Source organism: Dipodomys merriami, unplaced genomic scaffold, assembly GCF_024711535.1.
Source record: "Dipodomys merriami isolate MVZ:Mamm:240054 unplaced genomic scaffold, mDipMer1.0.p SCAF_215, whole genome shotgun sequence".
NCBI classification, from domain to species: Eukaryota; Metazoa; Chordata; class Mammalia; order Rodentia; family Heteromyidae; genus Dipodomys; species Dipodomys merriami.
The window spans coordinates 513073-524955 of record NW_027203549.1 but is presented as its reverse complement, the minus strand read 5'-3'; the positions used below and the strand labels follow the sequence as shown (position 1 = coordinate 524955).

Genomic DNA, 11883 nt, shown 5'->3' with positions numbered 1-11883 from the left:
TTCACAAATTAACAAAATCAGCTAAGGACCTATTTGCATAAAATTCATGTTTCTCTAAAATCTACTCTCTTTTTGGAAGCCTGCTTTTATTTGACCCAAAAGTAAATTATTCAGGAAGTCAATCCATCACTCTCAAGTCTGTATTATTAGATCATTGTTTAGTTTCTTCCTAGCAATATGATTTTGTGAAATCCTGAATCAAGCCATATACTTCTTTCACTAGAAGGGAAGCCACTGTCAAACAATTAATTATAGGTTTTTCTCCTCCTGGCATGCATCTGTAATTTTATTATCTTCATATATTTCATAATCTGTCAGTGTATGCCAAAGGCTGCTGTCAAAATAAAAACACACTTCTCAGAGCTTAGCATTTGTATATCATTTATAGATATGAAAGTGTTTAAGTGTTACTGAAATTGCATTGAAATAAATAATGTTCACCCGGACTATCTTGAGAAAGAATTGGTTTCCAAGCATTTTAGATAAGAACTTGAGGGAAAGAAACAAAAGGAAAAGTGAGCAATTCAACACATAGATTCAAATGAAACAAAACAACCAAAGAAAACACAAATAAACTCAAGAACCTGTAGGAAATGTAAAGATTTAAAAATAATCAGCTATGACAAGCTTATGAAAATCCTGACTACATGGGAGTGCACTGTTGTGAGGACAGAGGCTAAAGCCCAGACTGGACAGAAAGATCTGTACACAATGCCATGCACCTGTTTTTCTGAATTCCAGGATTAATAGCATGAAGTGAACTGAGGCCAAGATCATACACAAGTAGGAAGCCAGTTTTTATCTCAAAAATAATCAAGATAATTTAGGGCTGGGCACATGAAAAAGTGGTAAGAACACCCATATAGGGAGCACAAGACACTGAATTCAAACTCTAATATTAGGGGTATTAAAGAAAAAAAGCTATGATTTTAAATACATGGAATAATTGTAGCACATGAGTATTTGAGTGGAGAAAAATCCATGAGAGAGATAGAATGAACCCACGTTCCAATGCTTTCTACTTAAGTAATAATATTTATTGGTACTTCAGACAAAGCAGAGTTACCTTGAAAATGAGCATGGATGTGCATTTGGGTGATGGAAATACTCTACTTACACAGGTGTAAGTTAAATAGATTTTCTTTGGTAGATTGTAGGTCTTGAACTAAGAGCCTCGGTGATGTTCTGAGCTTTTTCTCTCAAGGCTACAACTCTACTACTTTGAGCCACAGTTCCAATTCTTATTTTCTGTTGGTTCTTTGGAGATAAGAGGCTCATGGACTTTCCAGCCTAGTTTGGATTTAAACCATGATCGTCAGATCTCAGCCTCCCGAGTAACCAGGATTCCAGGCATGAGCCATCGATGTTTTTAATAATTTAGTAAATTGTACAGTTACAGAAGTTATAAATTATCATTGTAACCTGTGTAATAAATATGTGTATGTATGTATCAATGCATTTGAATAGAACTATTTTAATATATTTTTGTATCTACAGTAGATTTATGAAATCATCCTTCATTATAAAATAAAATGGAAACAAAAGTTAATAAAGTGCAAAACAAAGGGAATTGTTTCTTTTTGTTGACTGGAATATGAATTGTGAGAATCAGTTTGGGAAAATCATCTCTACTTTACCAAAATGGATAATTGCTATTAATTTCAATCCATCTATTTGCCCATATTGTGCATCCTCAAACATGAATGTCACAATCAAACCACACTTTTTGCCTTTGTATTTAACTCACCTGTTATAATTTAGGAGATAATCAAATAAAGATTAAAATAACAGTAAGTGAGGCTATGAGTTAGAGCTTAACAAGATTTTAAATATGATAATAGCTAATTAAATTGCATATACCTTACTTTTGCTCTGTTGTGATGTCCCTCATTCCCACATTAGGAAAGTACATAGAAAGTTCTCACTAAATTATATGTACAATTATTAAAAATGTATTGAAAGAATATGGGCACAGTGTGGTTTTAGCTTATTGAGACCTGTATGGGGTAGTGTGTTTTTGAGGACTTGCAATACGTTGTGATGGAGATGAAGGGAAGGATGTGCTTATTCTGGAAAACAGGTTAGAGGATTGCTCTCAGAAAGATAGTGATGAATTCTTCCAAAATGTAACAGTAAAAACACTTTCACAACCATATACACTACTGCACTATTCACCATAGCCACGTTATGGGAACAGCCCAGATGCCCTTTGGCGGAAGGATGGTTGGAGAAAGTGTGTCATATATACAAAATTGGATTGCACCTATCAATTATGAAGATTGTTACATAATTTGCAAAGAAATAGATAGATCTAAAAATATGTTAAGTAAACTAGGTCAGAACCAGACACACAAAGGACCGCTGTCCTGTCTCATATTTGGAAGCTAGAACTTTATACAAGTTTACACAAGAATATTAACCAAAGCATGCTAGTTGCAAAGGAGTATTTAAAAGGTGTAATTTTTTATAAAATTGAAATTTTAATCCAACAAAATGAATACCACGAAATTATCACATGGAAGATATGAGGGGAAATCAAAGGGAAGCAATAAACAGAGTTATGGAGGAAGAGAGTGAAGACAGTATATTCAATGCAGATAGTATTAAACTAGTAAAAATGAAGGTTGGGTGAAGTTTGGAAGGGTAGGGACAAGTTATATAAAGATCTATTATACTTAAAAAATGATTTATTGAATGGAAATTTCTTGTACAATTAGCTAAGATAATAAAAATATACTTAAAAACAATGGAGATATCTTAAACTGCGTTCTTTTAAACCATGAGTCAATATAATAGTTTTCGCCTCAGTAATTTTCTTTGCAGGACTGGGAAGGTGGCTCAGTGGTGGAGCGCTTGGCTTGCATGTATGAGGCGCTGGGTTCGATTCCACAGCCCCACATAAGCAGAAAAAAAGCCAGAAGTGCCGCTGTGGCTCAAGTGGTAGAGCGCTAGCCTTGAGCTGAAGAGCTGAGGGACAGCGCCCAGGCCCACAGTTCAGGCCCACGACCGGACACAAAAAGAAAAAAAAAAGAAATTTTCTTTGCAGGTATTTTCGTCATAGTGACAGAAAAGTGATCAATGCAATGAATATTAATAAATCACATTGCACATCATAAAGGGACACAATATAGAATCACGATAAAAATGTTAGAATTCATCAAATGATAAAATAACAGGTAGAATGTGCCAAATGCTAATTGATTGTTTTTCCACGTACTTTAACTAGGGTATCTAATTTAATCCTCAAAATAATTCCATAAAGTGGAACTATTTACATTATTAATTCTCAGAAGATGATACTGAAGTCTTCAGAGTTGGAATTACTAGTACCACATTGCACGCATGGTAAGTGTTATCCTGAGATCCATCTCCCACTGCAACAATTAACCTCATTCTATTTTATGACTAAAATACCAGCACTTAGTCTACAAATTCTAGGAGAAATTATCAGAATTATTGTGTACACTCATAATATTTCACTTTACCTTTGTTAGAAAAGAGGTAACGGTAATATGAAAACTCAAAATTCATAATCAGTGCATACCTCCCTGATGAAAGGAACTGCTAAAGTATAACATTCTTGATCTCTAGCTGAAAATAGTAGAAATCATATTGTATCCCTTCACTCAACACTACACTGTCTAGGAACCCTATCACTGTTTAACAAAGTCTTACTGAAAGAATGACCTCCCCAATTCCTGATGGAAACAGACTGCAGGTCTTATGGACCAATCATTTCTACATTGTAGCTCACCTAAGTTGTTTACCATTAGAAGTATTTTGATTGTTTTTTATACCCAATATTTTGAGAGAAAAGTAATACTTTAAAATGTCATTAAAGCAAGACTGATATAAAAATCACCTTTGACCTCAGTAAAATATTTTACCTTTCATATACCCAAAAATGCCGTCTCACCTATCATTAATGTTAGGAACGAGAGTTTAAAAATCATAGACACCAAAACTTAAGCAAGAATTAAAGATTCTCCAACGTGTGAATACAATTTGTTTAAAAAGACATAAAGGGCTGGGAAGGGGCTCAGTGGTAGAGCGCTTGTGTTGCATGCATGAGGCCCTGGGTTTGATTCCTCAGCACCACATAAGAAAAAAGAAAAAAAAACTGCAAATGGTGCTGTGGCTTAAGTTGTAGAGCTCTACCCTTGAGCTGAAGAGCTGAGGAACAGCGCCTAGGCCCAGAGTTCAGGCCCCGCTACCGGACCCACCCCCCCAAAAAAAGACATCAATACTACTACATTTTTTCAAAATTTCTTATGATACTGAAGATTCACTCATAAACTATTAACACTTGAAAATAACTCATTTTCTTGGGAGTAGGACACAAAAGACAAGATTATTCCAAATCATTTTCAAAGACCGTTATTTATACTACAAATTCACTCTTATAACTACAAAGATTCTAAAAATAACTAAAGCACAGTGACACAAAGGACATAATTTAACGGCATCAGCTACATTCAAAGGACTATGTTAATAGAAAACAAAGTTATACTAATAATTAGCTTACCCAATTCACATATTCTTTTATTCTATTTCTTTTAGTTTCATAAAAACTGGCTTTCCATAAAATGATGCATAAAAGCCTATATACCCACTTACTTTTTCAGATTTTAACAATGTTTATTGTAGAAATGTCTTTAGCTCTATAGTCAATTAACTGAAATAATACTAAAATATTCAAAGGGTTTTCAGAAATTGCAAGACTAGCCCTGAGATGTTATTTATATACAAAAATAATCAAAAAGCCTTATTTGTTAAATTTGTTATCATTACTCCCACAAAAGAACTATTAATGAAGAAATCTTTGTATGTACAAAACAACTTCAAATGCATCCACAATCTGGAGATGACACATGCTTTTTTTTTTTTTTTTTTTTCTGTCAGTCGTGGGGCTTGAACTCTAGGCCTGGGCGCTGTCCTTGGGCTCTTCAGCTCAAGGCAAGCGCCCTACCACTTGAGCTACAGCGTCATTTGACACATGCTTTTTGTTTCTTTATTTTTGAAATGTATATCTAACAAGCATATCCACAATATTGATTTTCATTCAATATGATGGAATATTAAAATCTAAAAAATATGGGGTTTAGTATATTAGTGTGAATAGATACGATCTTACAAAAAACGTTATTTTCAACAGAAATCCATAAGGAGTTTATCCACCTTGTGTTTCACAGGAATAACCAGAAAGTAATACCTGTTTGGTCAAGTCAATCTAAATCACTCCATGAGTATATCTTAAAAGTATAACCAATTTAAGAGGTCAAACACATATTTTGTACTGACCGTCATCTTACAGCAATAACTTACTACCTAATTATATATGTATATTCTTACCTAACATATACTAAGAGCTGAAAGTGATCTCTTTTATCTAACTTAATGGTGTAAATGCTTTGATAATGATATTGTTATCATTTGACAAATAAAATGTACAGAAGTGTGGTTCCACTGAAATGACAGAATGGAACCTGATTAAAAAAAAAAAAACATAACAACACAGCTCTTTTCAGCCTCACCCTGTACACATTGGCAAGCAACATTGCAACAGCACAAAGCACACATATACACATACACACAGTTGTGCACATCCACACACACATATACCCACATGCCAAATTCAGGGTTTATTTTACAAAAAAGTTCAAATAAAATGTTAGTGATTAGGACAAATGATAATTTGCCTTATTATAAAATAATACATAAACCAGTCACCATGGATGTTACATTTTACCTTCCACTCCACATGTGACCACTTAATTCATTTTTAGTTAATTAATTAATTAATTCATTCATTAGTTTGTTGATAATACTAGAGCTTGAACTCAGGACCTGGCTCTGTCCCAGAATTGTTATTTTTTTTTGTTTTAGTTTTCTCAATGCTAGAATTTTACTGCTTGTACCACAGCTCCATTTCTAGCTTTTGCTGGTTACTTTTAAATCAAAATCTAATAGACTTTTTTTTCTTGGTCTGATTTCAAACCATAATCATCAGATTTCATCTTTCCGATTAGCTAAGATTAAAGACATGAGCCACCAGTGTGGATCCTACTATTTCCTATATTAATCTATGCACATACTTATATAGTAATTTAAAACTGAGAGAATAGAAGCAAGATGTACAGTGATGATATTGTCCTGTCAGAAATTCAAGTTAGTAATGTAAATTTCTTCTTAAGAATATACACAAAAAATACTTAAGAAGAAATCTGATGATGTGTGTGTATATGTGTGTGTGTGTGCTGTTGCAATATGTTCCACATATAAGCACTGTGCAAGGTATCCAGCCATTCACAGTTATTGCATGAATATCTGCCTTGACTACCAACACATGGACAATGTCTAAGAATCCACTCTAGGTGTCCCTATGAAGAGGTATATACTCATCCTCATCCCTAGCATTCATATGAGTGTCATTTTGGAAAGTAGTCTCCGCACTTTAGTAAGCTGCAAGGCAAGCACTATACCATGAGCCACCTTTCCAGTCCAAGGATTAAGATTCTTGTCTGTAATTTGATCAAAGGTATGTCTCTTTATGTAGGCTACTAAAAATGTGTTTACTAATTTAAAGTCAATACATAAATTCTATTTCCATCTCTTTAAAAAATTGTTCTGTAAATTGATCAGAAGCATGGATTTTGTGGCTAGATAGGTCATTGCACATCTGTATCTTTCTTCTTCTCTCTCTTTCATGTTTCTCATAAATAATATGATTGCTCCATAATTATCCTAATTTGTATTGCTTTTATATTTTCAGTGATATCATTTCACTTTCTGTCCTGCCATTTCCCAAATCAGCACCACATAAACAGAAAAATATGGAAGTGGTGCTGTGTCTCAGGAGGTAGAGCACTTGCCTTGATTTGAAGAGCTCAAGGACAGTGCCCAGGCCCAGAGTTCAGGCCCCACAACTAATTTTTTAAAAAATGTAAATCCTTTATAATTCTACTACCAGATCTGACTGAAATCAGTGGAATCACACTTTTCCTGTACAATGAAGGAATAGGTCCAGGCTAGGAAAGCAACTAGAGAAGGCAGGCTGATTGTATCTGTGAAAAATCTTTTTGGAAAATGGTATCGAGTATTACTTACTGGTTATCCGCTTGTGCTGGAAGCATGATTCTGAACTATTGCTTGCTGATTCTGAACTATTGTTTCGATCATTATATTCTCCAAGAAGAAAAGTGAAATTTAATTGATAGCAAAGGACTACTAATACATTTTGACTTCTCATTAAGCATCTTCAATAATCAAAATCACCTAAAGATAATAAACAGGACTACGTTTTTAGATGAAAACAAGTGTCTTTTTAAAAAACAAGGAATTTAAGTATTTATGCAAAGGACTTGTATTGTACTACTGAATTATACATTTATTTCTCATTTGAATACCAATAAATTATGGATCTATTAGAAAGCTCTTAAAGCTCATATGTTGAATAGTGAGTTCTCTTACAGAATATCATGGTATTTCCCAAATCATTTACATAGAAGGTATTGTTTCCTATTTTCTCATTCCTAAGAATAAGCTGTACATGAAGATACCACTGGTCCTCATTTTCAGTCTGTACTTTGAATATGGAGGAAAATCTTTCTCTGCTCTTTATCAATCCCTACTCTCCAAGTAGAATAATTTAGAATAGTAAAAATGGAAAAAGAGAAAATAAATCATGGTGAAAAAATATATACCGAAAATTCACCGGATTATTCTGACCAGTTCAACCGACGTGAACTATACGGGAAACTCATTGACACCTCATTCCAGCTGGTACTCAAAGTCTCTGGTTAGGCAATTCTGATGAAGACAAGGAACAAGATGAAAAATTGAGAAATGTTATCAATTACAAGACAAAAATGGAGAAGTATCCAAGTAAATTTCTTCTTTGGGATGCCGAAATTAATCGGCTTACTACAGTGCGGAGACTACTTTCCAAAAAGGCCACTCATATGAATACTAGGGATGAGGATGAGTATAACCCTATTCATCGAGAAGCCTACAGTGGACAGTTAGATATTTTCCATGAGTTGGTAGCTCAAGGCAGGTAGCCATGCAATAACTGTGAATAGCTGGACACCCCTGCACAGTGCTTATATGTGGAATAATACCAGAGTGGATTCTTTCTTACTTCATCATCATGCAGATACAAATGCCCAAACTAAAGTACTCTTGACCACATTGCATCTTGCTGCTGGGAATAGAAATAGCAAATATATGCTGTACCTACTTCTGTTGAACCATTATATCAAACCAGGTCTGAAGAACAGCTTGGAAGAAACTGCCTTTGATATTGCCAAAAGGATAAGTATGTATCACTACCACTTTGAAGTTGTGAAAGTCTTTACAAATTGTTCTCCTAAATCGAAATGGTTTGGTTAAGTTCCTTAAATTTCAAAAATGCCAGTTCATACTTTGTGTCCCTAGAAAAGTCATAATGGTTTGGTTAAATTTCTTTTTTTAAGTTTTATTTTATTTATTTATTTTTTGTGAACATACTGTACAGAGGGGTTACAAATATATGGGGAGGATAATGTGCACATTTCTTATCAAGCATTGCAACCTCCTCCTTTGTTTACACTTCACATCACTTCCCAGCCTCCCCCCTCCCCCCCAACCACCACCTAATCCTCGCCCCCTCTTCCCACCCCCCCCCGCACCAATGTTGTAAAGCTCGTTTTCGACATGACAACTTATACTTCTCATTGTTGCAACAGGTCCACCTGTACACTTAAACGACTTGTTTTTCCCCATCTCCTCCAAAAGTTATACTGACATCAAAAATAGTGAAAGCAGGGGTTGAACTGTGGGGGAGGGACATACAAAGCAACAAAGAGGTAATCTTATAAATGCGTTAGAAACACATGCATGAAAGAAAAAAAAACATTAAAATACATATCTAAGCGTTCATTTTTCTGACATCACATTATCTGACCTTTTCCGCTTGACACATACATATACTAGGTATTACAAATAAGGGAAACCATGGGACCTATGTTTCTTTGGGCCTGATTTACTTCACTTAATATAATTTTTTCCAAGTTTTTCCATTTCCTAACAAATGGGGCAATGTCATTCTTTCTGATGGAGGCATAGAATTCCATTGTGTATATATACCACATTTTCTTGATCCATTCATCTACTGAGGGGCATCTGGGTTGGTTCCATATCTTAGCTATGATAAATAATGCTGCAATAAACATAGTTGTGCTGGTAGCTTTAGTGTGGTCTGGTTTGTAAACATTTGAGTAAATGCCCAAAAGTGGGATTATTGGGTCATAGGGGAGCTCTATGTGAATTCTTTTGAGGAAACAAAGTGGATGAACAAGTTTACATTCCCACCAACAATGAAGGAAGGTTCCCTTCTGTCCACATCCCCTCCAGCATCTGTTGTTATTAGAGTTCTTCATTTTTGCCATTTTAACTGGAGTGAGGTGGTATCCCAATTTTGTTTTGATTTGCATTTCTTTTATGGCTAGGGATGTTGAGCATTTGTTCATGTGTCTATTGGCCATCCTTATTTTTTCCTCAGAGAAGTTTCTCTTCAAGTATTTAGCCCACTTATTTATTGGGCAGTTGTTTCTTTGAGGATTTGTTGCTGGCAGATTTAATTTTTTTGAGTTCCAAGTATATTTTAGATTGAGACCCTTGTCCATTGTATGGCTAGTGAAGATCTTCTCCTAATCTATGGGCTTTCTATTGATTATGCTCACTATGACCTTTGCCATGCAGAAGCTCTACAACTTCATGCAATCCAATTTGTCTAACCTTTCTTTGATTGGTTATGTTTCCAGGTCTCTATTCAGAAAATTTCGTCCTGAGCCAAGGAGAGCTAGGGTTTCACCTATACCATCCTGTAATGTTTTCAGAGTGTCTGCTTTGACTCTGAGGTCTTTGATCCATTTGGAGTTGATTCTGGTGCAGGGTGATATATAATGATCTAGCTTTACTTTTCTACAAGTAGTTAACCGATTTTGCCAGCACTATTTAGTAAAGAGGCTGTCTTTCTTCCATTCTCTATTTTTAGCTCCCTTATCGAAGCTTAGATGGCTATAGGTCTGTAGGTTCATTTCTGAGTTTTCAATTCTATTCCATTGGTCTTGAAGTCTATTCTGATGCCAATACCAAGCTCTTTTGATTACTATGGCTTTATAGTAGAGTTTGAAATTTGGTACTGATATTCCTCCAGCAGTGTTCTTTCCGTTGAGGAGCGTTTTTGCTATTCGGGGTTTTTTATTGTTCCATATGAATTTTGGATTGCCTCTTCTACGTACTTGAAAAATGAGGTTGGAATTTTGGTAGGTATCTTATTGAATTTGTAGATAGCCTTGGGAAGTGTTGCCATTTTCACGATGTTAATCTTTCCAATCCAGGAGCATGGTAGGTTTAACCATTTTCTAAGTTCTCTGTTAATTTCCTTTTTCAAGATTTTAAAGTTTTCATTATAGAGGTCTTTCACTTCTATGGGTAAGTTAATTCCTAGGTATTTTATTTTTTGTGGGGCTATTACAAATGGAATTGCTTTCCTAATTTCAGCCACACATTTCTAATTGCTGGCATACAGAAAAGCCATTGATTTTGGAGGGTTAATTTTATTCCCTACTACTTTCCCAAAGTTTTGAATCAGCTTGAGTAATTTGGGAGTGGAGTCTGTTGAATTCTTTAAATACAAGATCATGTCGTCCGCAAACAGGGAGAGTTTTATTTCTTCTTTCCCTATTTGGATCCCCTTAATGTCTGCATCTTGTCTTATTGCTGTAGCTAGGCATTCTAATACTAGTTTGAGGAGAAGTGGAGAGAGTGGACATCCTTGTCTTGTTCCTGAGTTAAGAGAAAATGGCTTTAGTTTTTCACCATTAAGTATAATGTTGGCTGTAGGTTTGTCATATACAGCCTTTATTGTATTGAGGAATGTTCCATGGATTCCTAATTTTCCCAAAACCTTCATCATAAAGGGGTGTTGGATCTTGTCGAATACTTTTTCTGCATCTATTGAGATAACCATGTGGTTCTTATTCTTGCTTCTGTTGATGTGATGAAAAATATTAATTGATTTGCGTATATTGATCCAGCTTTGCATCCCTGAAATGAATCCTGTTTGATCGTGGTGTTTGATTTTTTCAATGAATTGTTGAAGTTGATTGTCCAAAATTGTGTTGAGAAGTTTTGCATCAATGTTCATCAAAGAAATGGGTTCATAGTTTTCTTTCTTTGATGAGTCCCTGTCTGGTTTTGGGAAGAGGGTTGTGATGGCTTCATAAAATATGTTCGGTAGTGAAGGCAGCGATAGAAGGGTCTTGTTTTTTAATCCAACTAGACAGTCTATGTGGCTTAATTGGAGAGTTAAGTCCATTAAAGTTAAGAGAAAGGAATCAGATGTATTTGGGAATTCCTGCCATGTTATCCACCTTTTTAGGGGGTTCGAAAACTGGCTTCTTCCTATGGTTCTAGGAATCTCAGTTTCGGTGCAGTTTCTTGGCCTTTATTGTGTTCTTGTTGGTTTAATACGTGTAGGACATTTTTAAGAATCTTTTGTAGGGCTGGATTGGTGGAGAAATATTGTTTGAATTTTTCTTTGGTATGGAAGGTTTTTCTTTGGCCTTCAGTTATGAAGGAGAGTTTAGCTGGGTACAGTATTCTTGGTTGATAGTTGTTTATTTTTAGGGCATGGCATACATCATTCCAGGCTCTTCTTACTTTGATTGTCTCTGCTGAGAAATCTGAGGTGATTCTAATTGGTTTCCCTTTATAGGTGATTATCCTTTTCTCCTTGACAGCTTTAAGCATCTTTTCCTGGGTCTGAGTTGATCCTGTGTGGATTATAATGTGACAGTGGAATGTCCTATACTCGTCTGGTCTATTTGGGGATCTAAA

The 11883-nt window shown here is 35.1% G+C and overlaps 1 pseudogene; it reads left to right on the top strand.

The window, feature by feature from the left end:
- The first annotated feature begins 7662 nt into the window (after nt 1-7662).
- LOC138834435 (ankyrin repeat domain-containing protein 49 pseudogene) lies at nt 7663-8391 on the top strand (annotated as a pseudogene).
- Nucleotides 8392-11883: the final 3492 nt, after the last annotated feature.